The sequence below is a fragment of the Mya arenaria genome, chromosome 14 (genome assembly GCF_026914265.1).
Source record: "Mya arenaria isolate MELC-2E11 chromosome 14, ASM2691426v1".
Classification (NCBI taxonomy): domain Eukaryota; kingdom Metazoa; phylum Mollusca; class Bivalvia; order Myida; family Myidae; genus Mya; species Mya arenaria.
The window spans coordinates 3,564,001-3,585,586 of record NC_069135.1 but is presented as its reverse complement, the minus strand read 5'-3'; the positions used below and the strand labels follow the sequence as shown (position 1 = coordinate 3,585,586).

Here is a 21,586-nt window from a genome sequence, read left to right as displayed (position 1 = left end):
GGTCAGTATCCTTTACGACTTTTACGACATACCGCAAATTGGAGGCAAAAATAAACAAATAAATAAATCGAAATACTGCTGTCAAAATTGAACAATGAAGTTTGTACCCCCAGGTTATAATACTAAAGAGCTTGAACAGCCTGCGAAAAACAAATGGAGGTGGCAATGGCTGTCAAAAGTCGATTTGAATGGTGTGAAATGGTCCGATTGGTAACTTGATAAAAATACAAAACACAATTCAATATAAATCTTTAATTCTATTCTGTTTTTCATTTTTTAACTTTTATTGAATGAGTTACAGAGTTAAATGAATTCTTGATTAATGAGCAAGAATTGAAGTATTGAGGGATGTTTCTGTCAGGGGCCTTATGTATGTTGACAAAAGCTGCCAGAAATATAATAAATATACAACATAGATTTGATTGATTAAAAGTCAGGAAAGGCTTTGAAATGTGTTTTAAAATGCTTAGTTCCTGGAGCCCCCTGGCCCCCAGCTTAATTTTTCAGTATTTTGAAAATTTGCAACTTTCACCCATGCAATACTGATGCAGGTGGACACTTTATATGAGATAAAACCAATGATACTGACTCTGCAGGTGGTCACTCTGTAGGAGATCAAACCAACAATACTGAATGCAGGTGGTCACTCTGTTGGAGATCAAACCAACAAAACTGACTATGCAGGTGGTCAATCTGAATGAGATCAAACCAACAATACTAAATGCAGGTGGTCCCACTGTTGGAGATCAAACCAACAATACCGAATGCAGCTTGACACTCTGTAGGAGATCAAACCAACAATACTGATTGCAGGTGGTCACTCTGTTGGAGATCAAACCAACAATACTGGCTCTTCAGATAATCACTCTGTATGAGATCAAATCAACAATACTGACTGCAGCTGGACACTGTTGGAGATCAAACCAACACTACTGAATGCAGGTGGGCACTCTGTTGGAGATCAAACCAAAAATACTGACTCTGCAGGTGGTCAATCTGAATGAGATCAAACCAACAATACTGACTCTGCAGGTGGTCAATCTGTAGGAAATCAAACCAACTATACTGGCTCTGCAGGTAGTCACTCTGTTGGAGATCAAACCAACAAAACTGACTATGCAGGTGGTCATTCTGAATGAGATCAAACCAACAATACTGAATGCAGGTGGACACTCTGTAGGAGAACAAACCAACAATACTGATTGCAGGTGGTCACTCTGTTGGAGATCAAACCAACAATACTGACTGCAGCTGGACACTGTTGGAGATCAAACCAACACTACTGAATGCAGGTGGTCACTCTGTTGGAGATCAAACCAACAATACTGACGCTACAGGTGGTCAACCTGTAGGAGATCAAACCAAAAATACTGACTCTGCAGGTGATCACTCTGTTTGAGATCAAACCAACAATACTGACACTGCAAATGGTCACTCTGTGAGAGATAAAACCAACAATACTGATGCAGGTGGACACTTTATATGAGATAAAACCAATGATACTGACTCTGCAGGTGGTCACTCTGTAGGAGATCAAACCAACAATACTGAATGCAGGTGGTCACTCTGTTGGAGATCAAACCAACAATACTGACTCTGCAGGTGGTCTCTCTGTTGGAGATCAAACCAACAATACTGAATGCAGGTGGACACTCTGTAGGAGATCAAACCAACAATACTGATTGCAGGTGGTCACTCTGTTGGAGATCAAACCAATAATACTGGCTCTTCAGGTAATCACTCTGTATAAGATCAAACCAACAATACTGACTGCAGCTGGACACTGCTGGAGATCAAACCAACACTTCTGAATGCAGGTGGGCACTCTGTTGGAGATCAAACCAACAATACTGACGCTACAGGTGGTCAACCTGTAGGAGATCAAACCAAAAATACTGACTCTGCAGGTGATCACTCTGTTTGAGATCAAACCAATAATACTGACTCTGCAGGTGGTCACTTTTTAGGAGATCAAACCAACAATACTGAATGCAGGTGGTCACTCTGTATAAGATCCCCAACAGTACTGACTCTGCAGGTGGTCACTGTTGGAGATCAAACACAATACTGAATGCATCAAACCAACGACACTGACTCTGGATGTGGTCACTCTGTTGGAGATTAAACTAACAATGCTGAATGCAGGTGATCACTCTGTTTTAGATCAAACCAACAATACTGACTCTGAAGGTGGTCACTCTGTTTAAGGGGATCAAACCAACAATACTGACTTTGCAGGTAGTCACTCTCTAGGAGATCAAACCAACATTACTGATTGCAGATGGGCATTCTGTATGAGATCAAACCAACAATACTGATTGCAGATGGGCATTCTGTAGGAGATCAACAATACTGCCTTTGCAGGTGGTCACTCTCTAGGAGATCAAACCAACAATACTGACTCTGCAGGTGGTCACTCTGTATGAGATCAAACCAACAATACTGACCCTGCAGGTAGTTACTCTGTAGGGGAACAAACCAACAATACTGACTCTGCAGGTGGTCACTCTGTTGGAGATCAAACCAACAATACTGACTCTGTAGGTGGTTACTCTGTAGGTGATCAAACCAACATTACTTACTCTGCAGGTGGTCACTCTGTTGGAGATCAAACCAACAATACTGACCCTGCAGGTGGTTACTCTGTAGGTGATCAAACCAACATTACTTACTCTGCAGGTGGTCACTCTGTTGGAGATAAAACCATCAACACTGACCCTGCAAATGAACACTCAGTTGTGCGTGGTGGTGGTTGTGATTGTGTAAATGCTTGATTTGGTTCTAGCTTTATAACAATAGAAGTGTGAGTCCATAGGGGATCAATCTGTAAAATTACATTTTGTTTCAAGAGGAGAAATTAATGGAAAACAAACATTGTTCTCAGTCGGGCTAATAAATATGACGGTTATTACTCTTATGTTTACAGATTTCTTTTACTGTTTTTCATCTTCTTTGCAGACATAATGAACATACCCTCTTGAAAATGATGGCTATTGGAAAAAGGTTTTATTATTTTTGTTATAACATTTCTTTATTCTTATGCAATGGGAATCCCCATGACTGTTAACTGGTTTTGATATTCATGCTAGATCTAGATTAGCTTCCATCAAGATTTTGTTTGAATGAAAAAAATATTTTGCCAAAAGAATCACCAGTTTTGCCAGAATGTGTCCTTTGAAAGTTACACTTGCCAATCTTTTGCCTGTCGGCAGGGACAGGAGGCACATAGACATTAGACAGTCTTTGATTATTACAAGATGCAAGGTAACTCGATCATCAATTGTGAATTTAATTTGAACAAATAATTACATTTAAACACTGTTCATCTGAAATTGTCTGGACCCAATTAAAAATTTCAAAATAAAAATATTTTTGATTAACCATTTTTAGAAAATGACATCGTTCATGAATTATATATAGCGTAATATATTTCAGTCGTGAAGATTGCAATGTCAGTTACATGTTACCAACATGTTTCATTTGTTTTGAGTGATTGTTCAGTATACATTTTTGATGAATTATTGTTTGATAAATGACAAATAATTTGTTATAATACTTCTTACATACTTTTTTTTATTAAAACAACATCATACATTGCACTTTAAAATTTCTAAAACTAACAGAAAATGTTAATTTGATTTCCGTGTTTTTGTTGATTTCTGTTGTTGTTTTTTAATTATAAGTGTTTATAATTTTTCTCACACTTATTGCCCAATGTCATTCCATAACAAGTGCTAATTGTGCTTCATTATCAACTCAAGGCGATGCCCGAGTGCTATCGCAGTATGGTGTGAAAAATTATGAGATGATCAAATTCAAAATATGGATTGATAAATAGGTGTGAAATACCAAATCGGACCGTAATTTTAACTTCACAATACTGAATAGCGATGATTTGGAAATAGCGATTTCAAATTATAGATTAAAAAATTAGTTATACTGGAATCGGGTTGTCCGTCCGTCTGTCCGTCTGTCCGTCCGTTTTTTTTTTGTCCGGGATTCATCTTTGTCGTTATTGAACAAATCTTTTTCAAACTTTCAAATATTAATGACCATGATGTAAACCTGTGCCTCTGTGGATTTGGTCAGAGTCGCATGATCCTGAGTGGAGTTGTGGCCCCTTAATGAGTTAAATTGGGCAAAATTAGCTTTGTCCAGGATTCTTCTTTGAAGCTATTGAGCAAATCTTTTTCAAACTTTCAAATATTAATGGCCATGATGTAAACCTTTGCCTCCATGAATTTGGTGGGAGTCACATGATCCTGAGTGGAGTTGTGGCCCCTTAATGAGTTAAATTGGGTAAAATTAGTTTTGTTCGTCCTACTCCTTCGTCATTTTTGAATGAATCTTTTTCAAACTTTTAGCCATGGTGAGAACATTTGCCCCTGTGATTGTGGTTGGAATCACATGATCATGTCTCCAATTATGGCCCCTGAATAAGTTAAAATAGGCAAAAATTATACAGCTTTGTCTAGTTGTTACTAAAAATAGAAAAACGGTTTCCGGACGATAACTCATGAAAGGCTAGACAGATTTGAACAATTTTTGGTACACAGGTGTAACATCAGAAGATATAGGTCAAGTTCGATATTGGGGCTGGTGGGGCCAAGGTCAAGGTCACTGTTACTAAAAATAGAAAAACGGTTTCCGGACGATAACTCATGAAAGGCCTGACAGATTTGAACAATTTTTGGTACACAGGTGTAACATCAGAAGATACAGCTCAAGTTCGATATTGGGGCTGGTGGGGCCAAAGTCAAGGTCACTGTTACTAAAAATAGAAAAACGGTTTCCGGATGATAAATCATGAAAGGCTTACAGATTTGAACAATTTTTGGTACACAGGTGTAACATTAGAAGATACAGGTCAAGTTTGATATTAGGGCTGGTGGGGCCAAGGTCAAGGTCACGGTTACTAAAAATAGAAAAACGGTTTCCGGACGATAACTCATGAAAGGCTAGACAGATTTGAACAATTTTTGGTACACAGGTGTAACATCAGAAGATACAGGTCAAGTTTGATATCGGGGCTGCTGGGGCCAAGGTCAAGGTCACTGTTACTAAAAATAGAAAAACAGTTTCCGGACGATAACTCATGAAAGGCTAGTTTTTCTTGTCAGCAGTGTAACTTCTAAATTACTCAACATATTTAAATAAAACAGTACATGCATGATAAAAGAAGATGCAGTTTGCAGTAACCTTGGAGTTATGGCCTCTTTTCAAAGGAATGGTTTGCCATTCCTGTGTCCAGGCGGCATTTGGGGGTATTCGTCACTACTGTGACAGCTCTAGTTAAACATAAAATCAGGACCAAAAAATAATTTCGAAATAGCGATAATTTCGGATAGACGGTGTTCGGATTAGCGGTGTTGAAACGTATTGTATGAAAACTTCAATACTCCTCATCTAGGCTACCTTAAACTATAATTTGGGAAAACTTTCCCTTTGCTGTAGGCAGACAGTATTTAGGCCGACTTGATGTTGCATTTTACAATTGGTGCATAATTGTCAAGATGCAGACAACAGTTCTGGTCATCGTGTGGTTGACATTGCACACAGTTAAATCACAAGACTGAATAGCCTCAGGCAGTAAATCTTGCCAGTATGCTAAGTGAGAAAAGCCGTAGACATTATTTCCTTGGAATGTCTTCCCAATTATGTAAATTTAGCTTGCACAAATCTAATTGTTGCCCCTGGTTGTATCTATGAATGATGTATAAGCATTAGAACGGTTATACATTGAAGCTAAATCTTGTGTCTTATTTTGCCATAATTCATTTCTTTTGTACATGAAGTATTACAAATCAGTTAGTTTATTAGGTTTTGGGGATAATGAATATCTTATGGTGTTTGAATTTCATGTTAACGGAACACATACTGAAGTTACAATTAAGACCTTCTGCTATGTAATCTTATAATATTTTCTTTGACAGCCATATATGGTAAAAATATGAGAGAGAAAATCCTACAAGACACTTTTTTTAATTCAAGTATGCCACAAATGGGCCCAAAGGGTCATGACCCTGCCAAAGGATTTGATTAGTCCCATACTTAGTATTCGCGGAAAGAATCTGGTGAAGGCTCTGGCAGGCATTCAAGATCGATACACCTAACAGGAGAAAAGCCACCAGATTTGATCAGAACTGTAATGGTGGTCCCACTGTTGAAAATCAATAGGTGGCTCAACTGCTGTATCATTATCTATGTTTATATGTGGTGTCTCTTCTATTCTTATGTGTTTTTTTTCAAATGGTTAAATTGTCTTTCTTATTGCAATTTAAGTGAGAAATATTGATATGTTATGCTTGGCATGCCAAATTGCAATTCAAGGATATTAAATCAAATGTCAAAATATTGGAACAGAATTCTGATTCCATTTTTTATATTATATTGACAGTTCCCATAGGAAAATATTGACATAAACAAGAGTATAATGGATAACTTTTCGAAGGTGTCACAAAATTGGAGACAATCTAATGGATATATTTCCCAGGGAATTTTGATTCCATTATTTTAGTGATACTTGGGGGACTTTTGATATGATATTCCGCCTACTCATAATTTCTTGCAATATCAGATTTGCCCAAACTACTGGTAATGTCCACTCTTAATTTATGCATCTCTATTTGTGCCAGTGTATTTCCAGTTTGCATCAAGTCACAATAAAAGCTAGAACTATTTTTTTAATGCCAAATCAAACTAAAACCCCAACTCTAACCTTTCTGATTGCGTCTTACCAAAATTTGAGCTCCTTACTGGTCTGAATCATATAGATACTTATAAGCTCAACTTTTTAAATATGGAGAGCTATACAAGTCACCAAACCGCAATGTCCGTGTCAGACCTTTAAGTTAAGGCTTTGCATGTTAGTGCCTGAAAGTCACCATCTCAGCATATACATCATTTATTGCATTGAAACTTTAGACATGTACTCCCAACTATCAAACTTACTTCATTAATGCAGTATGATAACTTCATTTTGCATATGTGATGCAAATTATGGCCTTTTATTGTTTGACTTAATAATTATGGTTAAGGTTATTGATGTAAGCACACTGGTTATATATGTCAGCAACTACTTAATGTATTGCATTTAGACTATATACAATGGTACTCACCAAATCAACCTACTTAATTCATCAATAACATATCTCTTTTTTACATATAATGCAAAATTATGACCCTTTATTGTGCGACTTTGTTAAGGTTTTACATATAAGCATACAAAGGTTAATATCTAAGCTTTGTGACAAAGGTTAATATCTAAGCTTCGTGATGTATTGCATTGAAACTTTATACAATGGTACTCAACCATCCAACCTACTTATCATTTATCAAGTTAGATAACTCTTTTTTTAATATAATGCAAATTATGAAACTTTAGACAGTGTGTCCTACTATCCAACTTTCGTAATTATTCAAGTTAGATAACTCTGTTTTGCAAAAAGTGTAAATTATGACCGTTTATTATTCAACGAAGAAAGTTTCATTATTTTTTTCATGTAAGCATGCATAAGTCAATATCACAGCAACTTCTTGATGTATTGCATTGGAACTTTATACAACCATCTTAATTACCTCCTTAATTATTGGGTTTATATCCTTAGTGTTCTCATCGTTCAGTGACTCTATCCTTAGTCAAAATGTTCAAGATATTACATGAAACAAAGTATACATGTTGCCAGCGACAATGTGCACATGTGTAGCAAGGCCCATAACTCTTGCTTTGAATGTGGAGTTTTGCCTCTTTCCACTTCAAAAACAACAACAGATTAGCTTGGTATCCCCTTGAGGTGCTTTTGTTATATTCCCCCGCTTTGAAAAAGCGAGGGGATATAGTAATGGAAGGCGCGATTCCCTGCGTGTGTGCGTGCGTGTGTGTGTGTGTGTGTGAGTGTGTGCCTCCGTCCGACATTCATTTCTTTGCATCTCCTCTTACAATTCTTATGCAATTTCTACCAAACTTTCACAGATTGATGATCATAAAGTGAAGCAGCGCATATTGTCGGGCTTTTGCGATTTGACCATTTTTGAAAGAGTTATAGCCCTTTGTTTATTTTACATTTAAAATTGTTTTTTTCGCAACTCCTCTTACGTTTTTCATGCGATTTCTACCAAACTTTCACAGATTGATGACAATGTAGTGACGCAGGGCAAATTGTCCGGCTTTTGCGATTCAACCATTTTTGAAAGAGTTATAGCCCTTTGTTTATTTTACATTTAAAATTGTTTTTTTCGCAACTCCTCTTACATTTTTCATGCAATTTCTACCAAACTTTCTCAGATTGATGACTATATAGTGACGCAGCGCATATGGTCAGGCTTTTTGCAATTTGACCTTTTTTGAAAGAGTTATTGCCCTTTCTTAAATTTACGCATTTCTTATGTTCCTGAGAAACTACCCTTACCATTGATTGGCTTTCGTTACAAAAAATGCCCCCATGAGGCGGGGGATATAGCTGTCTGTGACTGCTCTTGTTTTACCTTATTAATTAATTGATACATTTACCTGGCATTCTTGCCTATGGCATAATGTAGAGACTAAGGTCTTGTAGATTGGGACTGTAACAGTCGGATAATGGTTGGCTTCATTGAATCAAGGTGGGCTAAGAGGCAATGTGCTCGGAAATTAATTCTAGTTCCAGAGATGGCTGTAAGTAAAAAGTGCCTATAAAAGTCAAGTAAATTGAGAAATCTAGTCATTCCTGTGAACCAGAAAACACATAAAGACCGTTTCATTGATTGATTTAGAACCGCCAGCTAATTTTCCAGGGAAAATTTCATTTTTGGTTCTCGTAACCTTTTTCAGAGGCAAATATTTTACAGAATAAAGGCAGTTTTATTGATTAAGCAAGAAATATAATTAAATGGTTCTTAAAATGTCTTTTATAGTTTTCTTTGCAGTGTTGTTTTATCAAGATATCTGCCCATTTTTTGAATTTTGGTTTTCATGAAATCATTGTCAAGGGACATAACTCTGTATATTGCAAAAGGAAGTAGATGTCTTCAAAGTGAAGTCCCTTGTCCCTTCCCTTCATTTCCCCTGCTTTCATAACAGTTTATTTGTCCAATACTGCTTCTGTATTGTGATATTAACATAAAGAAAAATGCTCTCTTCGCTAAAAGTAAAATGACTTATGAGAGAGAAAATCAGGTAGTGGTTCCACACAGTTACTAGAAGACCTTTCTCTAAAAAGATACCTATGGTTTCCATGGAAACATAATATAAACAAGAATAATTCCACAGAGCTGAGAGGTGTACCACAGATGTATGATTGAGAGGGGAAAGCCTTGTTTCTAATACAACTACTTCATGATGAGACCATGTACATTAAATGGTGCAGCTTGTGATGACTGAGGGAGATTAATTAAGAACAATTCATTTTAAAGCATTTTTTTTTTGTATTTTCAATATGATTTTTTTTTTGTATTTTCAATATGATGATGAAATGAAAGATACAAAGAGATTGGGTTATGCGTTTGGTTATTTCCAGGCCAACGATTATTTTATTTTGTTACCCCTTAAAACTGTATTGCAGAGTAGTAATGACAATGGTAAATATGATTATAGACTTCCTTTTAACAGACAGCAGTGTAATGTGTACACTGTGTTTTTACAGTAGTTTAAATTTATTCAAGACAGTTGTGCTTGAGTTTTTATCAACCTTTTGAGTCCAATTTAATTTGTCTTTGACAATGAGAATAGTCTAGTGATCTAGGTGGTTGCCAGGGCTCCCCAAAAAAGATTTGAGTTTAAGCCACACCATGCTCATGTTATCTCGCTCTCTAAAAAGACACCAGTTCTGGTTGCTACATCCGAAATGGATGTGATTCATGTCCTATTATTTTCACAAGTAAAAATTAATTTGTCTTTCATTAAGATACTTTAAGGACATCGAAGTGTCTATTGGATGTAATGGACATTAGTTTGCAACCAATGCAAACCAATGAAGGTCACTAATCTGGTTTTATAGGAAGTTTCTATTAATAGTGTGTCTCAGTGTAATGCAGAGGAAACAGATTGCAGCTGCAGCACATTACAGTCACAGCTGTAAGCACAGCTGAAGGACATTTCTTGTGGTTGGAATATAATTAGATTGTTAAGGACTATTATGGCTTTATTGTGACAAAAAAGTTATAGCTACAAAAGCATGTTATTTGTTTGGCTGGTATGATTTGTCATACAGGTTAGGCCATAGTGTAGCCATTGGGTGGGGGAAGACCATTGTAGATTCTGATTTCAAAATTGATCAGGATATATTCAAATCAAATGAAAAAATGTCATAAAAAAAGAAACAACATACCTCTGATACACACCACTACCCAGACACTCTAGAAACAGAACATGTGGTCTAAAATGAAACTACATACCTCTGATATGCACCACTACCCAGACACTCTAGAATCAGAACAACCGGTCTGAAATGAAACTACATACCTCTGATATGCACCACTACCAAGACACTCTAGAAACAGAACAACCGGTCTGAAATGAAACTACATACCTCTTATATGCACCACTACCCAGACACTAGAAACAGAACATGTGGTCTGAAATGAAACTACATACCTCTGATATGCACCACTATCCAAACACTCTAGAAACAGAACAACTGGTCTGAAATGAAACTGCATACCTCTGATAAGCACCACTACCAAGACACTCTAGAAACAGAACAACCGGTCTGAAATGAAACTACATACCTCTGATATGCACCACTACCCAGACACTCTAGAAACAGAACAATTAGTCTGAAATGAAACTACATACCTCTGATATGCACCACTACCCAGACACTCTAGAAACAGAACAACCAGTCTGAAATGAAACTACATACCTCTGATATGCACCACTACCCAGACACTCTAGAAACAGAACAACTGGTCTGAAATGAAACAACATACCTCTGATATGCACCACTACCCAGACACTCTAGAAACAGAACAACCGGTCTGAAATGAAACTACATACCTCTGATACGCACCACTACCCAGACATTCTAGAAACAGAACATGTGTTCTTAAATGAAACTACATACCTCTGAAATGCACCACTACCCAGACATTCAAGAAACAGAACAACCGGTCTGAAATGAAACTACATACCTCTGATATGCACCACTACCCAGACACTCTAGAAACAGAACAACTGGTCTGAAATGAACCTACATACCTCTGATACACACCACTACCGAGACACTCTAGAAACAGAACTACTGGTCTGAAATGAAACTACATACCTCTGATATGCACCACTACCCAGACACTCTTGAAACAGAACAACTGGTCTGAAATGTAACTACATACATCTGATATGCATCACTACCCAGACACTTTAGAAACAGAACAACCGGTCTGAAATGAAACTACATACCTCTGATATGCACCACTACCCAGACACTAGAAACAGAACATGTGGTCTGAAATGAAACTACATACCTCTGATATGCACCACTACCCAGACACTCTAGAAACAGAACATGTGGTCTGAAATGAAACTACATACCTCTGATATGCACCACTACCCAGACACTCTAGAAACAGAACAACTGGTCTGAAATGAACCCCCATCACTCTGATACGTACCACTACCCAGACACTCTAGAAACAGAACAACCAGTCTGAAATGAAACTATATACCTTTGATAAGCACCACTACCCAGACATTCTAAAAACAGAACAACCGGTCTGAAATGAAACTACATACCTCTGATATGCATCACTACCCAGACACTCTAGAAACAGAACATGTGGTCTGAAATGAAACTACATACCTCTGATATGCACCACTACCCAGACACTCTAGAAACAGAACAACTGGTCTGAAATGAACCCCCATCACTCTAATACACACCACTACCCAGACACTCTAGAAACAGAATAACCAGTCTGAAATGAAAATACATACCTCTGATAAGCACCACTACCCAGACATTCTAGAAACAGAACATGTGTTCTTAAATGAAACTACATAAATCTGATATGCATCACTACCCAGATATTCTAGAAACAGAACATGTGGTCTGAAATGAAACTACATACCTCTGATATGCACCACTACCCAGACACTCTAGAAACAGAACGGTTGTTCTGAAATGAAACAACATACCTCTGATACACACCACTACCCAGACATTCTAGAAACAGAACATGTGTTCTGAAATGAAACTACATACCTCTGATATGCACCACTACCCAGACATTCTAGAAACAGAACATGTGGTCTGAAATGAAACTACATACCTCTGATACGCACCACTACCCAGACATTCTAGAAACAAAACATGTGGTTTAAAATGAAACTACATACCTCTGATATGCACCACTACCCAGACATTCTAGACACAGAACATGTGGTCTGAAATGAAACTACATACCTCTGATACGCACCACTACCCAGACATTCTAGAAACAGAACATGTGGTCTGAAATGAACCAACATACCTCTGATACTCACCACTACCCAGACACTCTAGAAACAGAACAACCGGTCTGAAATGAAACTACATACATCTGATATGCACCACTACCCAGACATTCTAGAAACAGAACATGTGGTCTGAAATGAAACTACATACCTCTGATATGCATCACTACCCAGACACTCTAGAAACAGAACAACCGGTCTGAAATGAACCAACATACTTCTGATACGCACCACTACCCAGACATTCTAGAAACAGAACATGTTGTCTGAAAAGAAACAACATACGCACCACTACCCAGATACTCTAAAAACAGAACAACTGGTCTGAAATGAAACAACATACCTCTGATAAGCACCACTACCCAGACATTCTAGAAACAGAACATGTGGTTTGTAATGAACCAACAAACCTCTGATACGCACCACCACTACCCAGACACTCTAGAAACAGAACATGTGGTCTTTAATGAACCACCATAACTCTGATAGAAACAAAGCGGTCGTTTGAGAACTGGCGGTCCCTCAAGGTCGAAGCTTAGTCCCAAACATTTTTCAATCTATTTTCATATAAAGTATACCAACGCTGCATCGAAACCTTAAGTTGAGGAGTTGAGCACAATGGCCTGTCCCTAATACACAAAGCATGCATAAAACCTTCGAGGTCATTATTTCACACTTGTTCAGGAACGTTCCAAAATAAACAAACAATTGCTAGGTGTTTAAATTTTCGAAAGTTTTCAGAATTGCAATGACAGTTGAAAAGAAATTTGATAAGGTGTGGAAAAACGTTTATCAATGTTTATGCATGACCACTATAAGTTTAGAAGGGTATTAGAGAAGATAACTATGATATAATATTACTTGTTTAGAAAATGTGCTTTTTGTAAAAATAAACTTGGCTATTTATTCATTTATTGTTTTTTCGTTTACATAAAGTATACGAAGAGCCTTTGAACATTTGAGCGATTTCCACAAATCAATACATAATAGTTATCCAAGTAAACATTTGTTTTGACGACATCAATCTTAAAATACACTGAAAGAAAATTCATAACAGACAAGGAAACTAAAACTTCAAAAGTTTGAAACATTGGTTCCTTCGAGGTTTAAGCTCGGACTCTGGTCTAGTCGAGCGATCGCAGTTTTACTGTGGTTCCAAATGTTGATGCAAATGATTGTTTATATACAATGATTTTGTTATTATGAAAAGGCAAAGATAAATATTTGCGTATTGTAGTACTGTTACAATTGCAGGAATAGCTACCCCAACATTGTTGAATAGAAACATTTAACTTGTCATTTCAGGTTCCTTTTTGTGGGGAAATATGGACTAGCCTTCACTCACCATAAAAGGTAAGGTTTTACCTTTTGGGAAAATTGTAATGTAAAAATTATCAATTTTGGTATCGGTATTTTTTTAAAAATATTTTCAAAGAAAACTTAGGTTATTAGAATGGGGATGTTGTTGGGCGGTTAGGGATATGTTCGTCAAAGATTGGTGTCTGTCCAATAACTTTAGCTTGCATTGATGGATAAATTGTAATGAAATTTGGTGTGTAGGAAGCTTATTTGAATAGGTTTTGAGGGTGGTGGGAACAAGGTCATTGATACTAAATGTGGTTTTTGAACAATAATTAATGTAAGAATTGATGGATAGTGATGAAAGTTGGTGTATAGATATTCTTAGCTTATTTATAGAGCTAGCTTAGGCTTGCTTATGTGGGGTGGGGTCAAGGTCGCTGTTACAAAAAAATAGAAAAATGGTTTTCGTCTAACAACTTTATTTATAGTTGATGGATAGTTTGTTATTTGGTGTGTCAGAAGCTTATGTGAAGAGCTAGTGTTGGATTGCTTTTTATGGGGATGGGGTCATGGTCAAGGTCACTGTATCTAAAAATAGAAAAATGGTTTTCGTCTAACAACTTCATTAACCAGGTTTTCACATAGTGAAACCTGGTTATGAGAATGGCGAACGTCGTTGTTCGGGCGGGCAGGCGGGCGGCGTCAAACTCACCTATGAAACTGAATAACTTAAGCAAGGGTTGACATATCTTGACCAAACTTGGTCTATAGAAAGAGTTTATGGGTACCTTTCATGGGATTGCGTTTGGGGTCCCTAGGGTCAAGGTCAAGGTCACTGTTACTAAAAATAGAAAAACGGTTGAAACTGAATAACTTTAGTTAGGGATGACATATCTTGACTAAACTTGGTGTACAGGAAGTTTATAGAAACCTTTCATTGGATTGCAATTGGGGTCCCTAGGTTCTAGGTTCAAGGTCACTGTTACTAAAAATAGAAAAACGGTGAGGGATGACATATCTTGACTAAACTTGGTCAATAGGAAGAGTTTATGGAGACCTTTCATGGAATTGCATTTAGGGTCCCTAGGGTCAAGGTCACTGTTACTAAAAATAGAAAAACGGTTGAAACTGAATAACTTTAGTTAGGGTTGACATATCTTGACCAAACTTGGTCAATAGGAAGAGTTTATGGATCCTTTCATGGGATTGCAATTGGTATCCCTAGGTTCAAGGTCAAGGTCACTGTTACTTAAAATAGAAAAACAGTTGAAACTAAATTACTTTAGTTCGGGATGACATATCTTGACTAAACTTGGTGTACAGGAAGAGTTTATAGATACCTTTCAATGGATTGCGTTTGGGGTCCCTAGGGTCAAGGTCAAGGTCACTGTTACTAAAAATAGAAAAACGGTTGAAACTGAATAACTTTAGTTAGGGTTGACATATCTTGACCAAACTTGGTGTACAGGAAGAGTTTATGGATCCTTTCATGGGATTGCAATTGGGGTCCCTAGGTTCAAGGTCAAGGTCACTGTTACTTAAAATAGAAAAACAGTTGAAACTAAATTACTTTAGTTCGGGAAGACATATCTTGACTAAACTTTGTGTACAGGAAGAGTTTATAGATACCTTTCATGGGATTGCGTTTGGGGTCCCTAGGGTCAAGGTCAAGGTCACTGTTACTAAAAATAGAAAAACGGTTGAAACTGAATAACTTTAGTTAGGGTTGACATATCTTGACCAAACTTGGTGTACAGGAAGAGTTTATGGATCCTTTCATGGGATTGCAATTGGGGTCCCTAGGTTCAAGGTCAAGGTCACTGTTACTTAAAATAGAAAAACAGTTGAAACTAAATTACTTTAGTTCGGGAAGACATATCTTGACTAAACTTTGTGTACAGGAAGAGTTTATAGATACCTTTCATGGGATTGCGTTTGGGGTCCCTAGGGTCAAGGTCAAGGTCATTGTTACTAAAAATAGAAAAACGGTTGAAACTGAATAACTTTAGTTAGGGATGAGATATCTTGACCAAACTTGGTCTATAGGAAGAGTTTATGGATACCTTTCATGGGATTGCATTTGGGGTCCCTATGGTCAAGGTCACTGTTACTAAAAATAGGAAAATGGTTCAAACTGAATAATTTTAGTCAGGGTCTACATATCTTGACCAAACTTGGTCTATAGGAAGAGTTTATGGATACCTTTCATGGGATTGCGTTTTGGGGTCCCTAGATTCAAGGTCAAGGTCACTGTTACTAAAAATAGAAAAATGGTTGAAACTGTATAACTTAAGTTAGGGTTGACATATCCTGACACAACTTGGTATAAAGGAAGAGTTTATGGATACCTTTCAATGGATTGCATTTGGGGTCCCTAGGTTCAATGTCACTGTTTCTAAAAATAGAAAAACAGACACAGGCTGAAGTTCTTCTGTCAATCATTAAAAACCTGGTTTCGTCGCATTGCGGTGTTTCTTGTTTATAGTTGATGGATAGTATGTTATTTCGTGTGTCAGAAGCTTATGTGAAGAGCTAGTGTTGGATTGCTTTTTATGGGGATGGGGTCATGGTCAAGGTCACTATCTAAAAATAGAAAAATGGTTTCCCCCAAATTACTTTAGTTAGAGTTGATGGATAATTATGAAAGATGGTTTGTTGATGGTGTGTAGGTAGCTTATCTGAAGAGCTTATGTGACGAGTTAGCTTGGGATTGCTGTTGAGTGCATGGGGTCAAGGTCAATGTTTCTTTAAGTTAATTGGCTATAATTTCTGATTACCCATATTAAAAACATTGTTTTGTTGCATAATGTGACATTTCTAGTTTACATATTACTTGAAGGGTTTTTGTTGCTAAGTTGAAAGGATTTCAATATAAAACGTCAGCTCAGGAGCATTGTCCTGAAAGCTTCCAGGATTTATGTGGTCTGTGTTTTATTGTTATAGATATTTCTCTTAATGGAATTACAAACTCTCAGCACATTAAAATTGCAATAAGGTAGAGGATGGTTTTTACCTTAGCCTAAGATTCTAATTTATTGCATTTTAGTTTGTAATTTAATTTATTTGATGATTATTTGTTGTGATATGTAGCATCATTTAGCAGATTTGCTTATAATTGTTTCTGAATATTGTTTATCTTGTATTTACAATATTTTCCCTTTAAAGGTGGTCATATTAAAATCACGTAGGTGTTACAATTTTGAATTTCTATTTTGAAATGAAAGCCATTCATGACGCTTAAGTTAAGAAAGTTTAAGCAAACATAGGATTTGTATTTCGTTGAAAAATATCATAAGGGATTACCTATTGATTATGTTTTTATGATAGTGGTCATGAACTTTTTCTTAGCATCATGAACTTGATAATTTAATTTCTTTGAAAATGTTCTTATAGGGGATTACTATAACTTTATTCACCAGTCACAATTTTTATGTTAGTTGAATCCCATTAGTTCATTGACAGTGTGTTTTGGGATTATGCAGAGGTTGTTCATATAAGTAAGGGATTTCTAGAGCATAGATTCATTAAATGTTTGTAAGTTATGTTTAGTAAATTATGGGGTTTCAACATAATTAAATCATACTATTTTACAGCTATCATGATGTAATAGTTAAACCTAAAAAATACTGGTTCTTACGTCAACATTTTCCCCTGCATGCCATTTAATGCCATATTTTTACAATTTCAACAAAAATGGTTAGGACTTTGATAAGGAGTGGATAAATTTGCCCCAGTTTAAAAAGGCTTAGCAATTGAGCAATTGGTACTGTTCTTATATTGTTGTTATTTGTTGACATAATGGCTATTGTGAGAAAGACACCTGATGAAGTTCAGTAGCATCTTTATAGACTTTCAGAATATTGAAATAATACTTTTGGTTTATCAGTTAATACACTATATTATAATATTAATTAATATTATACATTTTTTTTGCTTCAAACCAAGATCATTTAATTGGTAAGGCATTAAAAACACTATATTTATTATGTATATAAGAAGATTACAACCAAATATACTCTCATAAGTTCTGAACTCTGTTCCTGAAATTTGGAGTATAATCCAATTAAAAGAATTCATTTGAAATTTTGCAAACATGTAAAATGTTTGGAAAAAAATATCTACAGCATACATGTGTTAATATCTATTCTGTTCTGTGTAAGCTTACAAGCAGTTGTATCGCTTTTTGGAGACTGGAAACTTTTTTTTATATTAACAGGGACAGGTTCTCTTTTTTGATATTTTGAAAAAGTGCAAAAATGGCTTTCTTTGGTTGCATAATAGATAATTAATTACTGTCAATTTACTTGATCAATCTTGTTGATTTTATAGATAAAATAGGCACAGTCAACAGTTTTTTTTATCCATGCTTCATCAGATTAGTTGTTAAATAATTAAACCCAATTCAATTAAGGTTAACGAGAAAGTGAATATAAAACTTGTGGGTGGTGTTTGCTTATAGCATTTAATGTCTGGATGCATGTTTATGCCTTTGCTGGAAGGTATTAACTCTTTTATCTTTTAGCAAAGAGCGAGGTTAAACAAAAATTCTGGTATCACCCAGATTTTCAAGGAGAAAAAAGTGGAAGTTAAGTGACCGTCTCAGTGTCATTATAGTATTTCTAAGTCCAAAAATGTTTACGTTTGCTGTAATTCAAATTTATAACATTGTGGGCATGTTTATGCTTAGCAATTCTTGTCACTCTGGCAAAAGTGATTAAACAAGGTCCGCACAGGATAGGAAAAGTCCTGGAAAACTCCTTGAATTCGGCATCAGTCCTGGAAAACTCCTTGAAAATGACATTGTCAGAAATATCCTTGAAATGTCCTGGAATAATAAAAATTTCCCATGAAAATTTATAATTCTCCTTGAAATTGGTCGGACAAACACTGTCTATTCAAAATAATCATGAATATTTACATTGCTGACCATCGTAAGTCAAATTTCATCGACGAAATAGACGCCGTAAAAAGCGCCGTGATTTCCCGGTCTTTAACCTGTTTTTTAACACTGCCTTTATAGTGCCACGCGCAGAACAGCATGTTTCCAGTTGTTTACTTCCGATAATCCGATAAAAATGTCTTCGCGAGGAAAATGTGTGTTTAGAAGTGACTGGGAGGCGAATGAAAACTATAGACGATGGCTTCGTCCATTTAAGGCCGACAAGACAAAAGCGCTTTGTATTGTTTGCGATAAACTGTTTGACATATCAAATATGGGAGAAGCTGCACTGAAATCGCATGCGAAGGGAGATAAGCATGTAAATAACATGTGGAGGGATCAAAATAACAATGTTTCATCAAAGATCACTTCATTGTACAAGTGATAGTAAGCTTGCAGCTCTTAAACAATGTTAGGCAGGGTAAGTAACCAACACTAGCACCTTTATATCGAACACGGTATACACTCCTGGAAAAAATATTTTATGTCCTGGAAAAGTCCTGGAATTTGATGATGACAAGTCTGTATGAACCATGTTAAATGGTTATCTCCCTTGATTAAATTTACTGTTAAACAGACCTGGGTTAGTGTTTTCATTTTGTTTGTTTGTTTTTTTTATAAATGTAATGATTGGTCTGATTGGTTTGCCTCAGAGTGGATTTTGATGTTTTTGTTAAAAACATAAGACCTGATGTTTGTCCTGAAATTGATTTACTTGCAAGAGCAACTTATACATTAACAAAAGTGTCAATTAAATTTTGCACTTCTTAGAAATATTGTACAATCTTTCACTGTTGTACACCAGCTTGCTGATTGAGGATGGGGTAAAATTACATTTTTATATATATATATTATTTTTTAATACTAAGAAGACCTCTTACAATTATCATTATTGAGCAGCATTTGTGAATTAGTCTGTCTATCTTCTAGTCTGTCTTTCAGTCCATCTGTCTCTTTCTTCTAGTCATTTTTTCAGTCCATCTATCGGTCTGTCTTTCAGTAAATCTGTCTGTCTATCTTCTAGTCTGTCTCTCAGTCCATTTGTCTGTCTATCTTCTAGCCTGTATTTTAGTCCATATGTCTGTTTATCTTCTAGTCTGTCTTTCAGTCTATCTTTCCGTCCATCTGTCTGTCTATCTATTAGTCTGTCTTTCAGTCCATCTGTCTGTATTCTAGTCTGTCTTTCAGTCCATTTGTCTGTGTATTTATAAGTCTGTCTTTCAGCCCATCTGTCTGTCTATCTATTAGTCTGTCTCTCAGTCCATTTGTCTGTCTATCTTCTAGCCTGTATTTTAGTCCATATGTCTGTTTATCTTCTAGTCTGTCTTTCAGTCTATCTTTCCGTCCATCTGTCTGTCTATCTATTAGTCTGTCTTTCAGTCCATCTGTCTGTATTCTAGTCTGTCTTTCAGTCCATTTGTCTGTGTATTTATAAGTCTGTCTTTCAGCCCATCTGTCTGTCTATCTATTAGTCTGTCTTTCAGTCTTTTTGTATGTCTGTCTTCTAGTATGTCCTTTAGTCCATCTGTCTGTTTATCTTCTAGTCTGTCTTTCAGTCCATCTGTCTGTCTGTCTTCTAGTCTGTCTTTCAGTCTATCTGAATGTCTGTCTTCTAGTCTGTCTTTCAGTCCATCTGTCTGTCTGTCTTCTAGTCTGTCTTTCAGTGCATCTGTCTGCCTGTCTTCTAGTCTGCCTTTTAGTCCATCTGTCTGTTTATCTTCTAGTCTGTCTTTCAGTCCATCTGTCTGTCTGTCTATCTTTTAGTCTGTCTTTCAGTCCATCTGTCTGTCTATCTATTAGTCTGTCTTTCAGTCCATCTGTCTGTCTTCAAGTCTGTCTTTCAGTCCATCTGTCTGTCTATCTATAAGTCTGTCTTTCAGCCCATCTGTCTGTCTGTCTATCTGTATGTCTGTCTTCTAGTCTGTCGTTCAGTCCATCTGTCTGTCTTCTAGTCTGTCTTTCAGTCCATCTGTCTGTCTATCTATTAATCTGTCTGCCTGTCTTCTAGTCTGTCTTTCAGTCAGTCTGTCTTTCAGTCCATCTGTCTGCCTGTCTTTTAGTCTGCTTTTCAGTCCATCTGTCTGTCTATCTATTAGTCTGTCTTTCAGTTCATTTGTCTGTCTGTCTTTAAGTCTGTCTTTCATTCAGTCCATCTGTCTGTCTATCTGTCTGTCTATCTTCTAGTCTGTCTTTCAGTCCACCTGTCTGTCTATCTTCTAGTCTGTCTTTCAGCCTGTCTTTCAGTCCATCTGTCTGTCTATCTTCTAGTTTTTCTTTCAGTATGTTGTTCAGTCTATCTGTCTGCCTGTCTGTCTTCTAGTCTGTCTTTCAGTCCATCCGTCTCTCATTCTTCTAGTCTTTTTTCAGTCCATCTGTCCGTGTGTCTATCTTCTAGTCTGTCGTTCAGTCCATCAGTCAGTCTGTCTTCTAGTCTGTCTTTTAGTCCATCTGTTTGTTTATCTTCTAGTCTGCCTTTCAGTCCATCAGTCTGTCTATTTTCTAGTCTGTCTTCTAGTCTGTCTTTTAGTCCATCTGTTTGTTTATCTTCTAGTCTGCCTTTCAGTCCATCAGTCTGTCTATTTTCTAGTCTGTCTTTTAGTCCATCTGTTTGTTTATCTTCTAGTCTGCCTTTCAGTCCATCAGTCTGTCTATTTTCTAGTCTGTCTTCTAGTCTGTCTTTTAGTCCATCTGTTTGTTTATCTTCTAGTCTGCCTTTCAGTCCATCTGTCTGTCTATTTTCTAGTCTGTCTTCTAGTCTGTCTTTCAGTCCATCTGTCTGTCTATTTTCTAGTCTGTCTTCTAGTCTGTCTTTCAGTCCATCTGTCTGTCTATTTTCTAGTCTGTCTTCTAGTCTGTCTTTCAGTCCATCTGTCTGTCTATTTTCTAGTCTGTCTTCTAGTCTGCCTTTCAGTCCATCT

The 21,586-nt window shown here is 36.6% G+C and overlaps 1 protein-coding gene across 13 annotated transcripts in view; it reads left to right on the top strand.

Moving 5' to 3' along the window:
• LOC128217307 (plasma membrane calcium-transporting ATPase 2-like) overlaps positions 1 to 21,586 on the top strand; it is a 132,728-nt gene that overhangs the window by 29,167 nt on the left and 81,975 nt on the right. For all 13 annotated transcript variants that reach the window (XM_052924363.1, XM_052924378.1, XM_052924375.1 and 10 more), the window contains one exon: positions 13,733 to 13,780. The gene's annotated coding sequence lies outside the window, so the exon portion shown is untranslated. The remainder of the gene's footprint in view (positions 1 to 13,732; positions 13,781 to 21,586) is intronic.